This window comes from Octodon degus, unplaced genomic scaffold (assembly GCF_000260255.1).
Source record: "Octodon degus isolate 3935 unplaced genomic scaffold, OctDeg1.0 scaffold00200, whole genome shotgun sequence".
In the NCBI taxonomy this organism is placed as follows: Eukaryota; Metazoa; Chordata; class Mammalia; order Rodentia; family Octodontidae; genus Octodon; species Octodon degus.
This window is the reverse complement of record NW_004524776.1, coordinates 1,239,421-1,240,562: the sequence shown is the minus strand read 5'-3', so window position 1 is coordinate 1,240,562 and position 1,142 is coordinate 1,239,421.

Genomic DNA, 1,142 nt, shown 5'->3' with positions numbered 1-1,142 from the left:
ATTATATGTATATATAAAGAATAATTGTTCTGGTGATTTCTACTGGTCTATTGAAAGGAGCAGTTAATACTTAAATTTTTTCTCTCTCCTTTTTAATTATTTATGCCATTTTGGCCAATTTTACATGCTATATCTGGTAAGCTGAACAACGAATTTGAAGACAACAATAAGTAACATAACAGGAATTGTTGAATTCCTATTTAGTGAAATTCTGTATCAATGATATGTTTTTACTATTGTTTATGCTCTGAATGATAAAAAGAAAGTGATCATACTCCCAAAATTGTTATACACATTTAATGAAATCCCGATCAAATTGCCACTTACATAGCCAACAGAGCTAGAGAAAATATTTCTAAAATTCATTTGGAACCAGAATAGACCTAGAATAATGAAAGTAACCAGAGCAACAAAGAGAAGGCAGGAGGCATCACAATTCCTGACTTAGAATTATACTACAAAGCCACTGTGATAAAATAAGCATGGTACTGGCAAAAAAAAAAAAAAAAAAAAAAAAAAAAAAAAAAAAACAGCTGAGAATCAGTTGAACAGATTAGAAGATATAGACACAACTGCAAACACACTCACCCACCTTATGTTTTTTATTTTGGGTTTTTTTTTTTCTACCTTATGTTTGACATAGGCACCAAACATGTTCACTGGAAGAAAGGCTGTTTAATAAACGGTGCTGGAAAAACTGGTTTTCCACATGCTGAAGAATAAAACTAGACCCACGTCTATGCTCTAGACTAAAGTCAAAATGGGTTAAAGATCTAAATATTAAAACAGAAACACTGAATATACTGGAAGAGAAGGTAAGCAGAAATCCTGAAGACATAGGTGTAGGTAAGATACTTCATAAACAAAACCCAAACTACATGGAAATACTCCGAAGAATAAAAAATTGTGTCTCATCTTATTAAAAAGCTACATCAAAAGAAATAATCAACAGAGTGAATAGACAACCCAGAGTGAGAAAATATTTAAATGAGCTGTCCCTCAGACAAAGGACGTCTTCTATCTAGAATATATAAAGAATAGAAAAACAAGGGAGCTGGGGAGATATCTCAGTGAAATAAATGCTCTCCCAGCAAGTGCAAGGTCCTGAGTTTGATCCCTGGTACCACCAAAAAAAAAAAAAA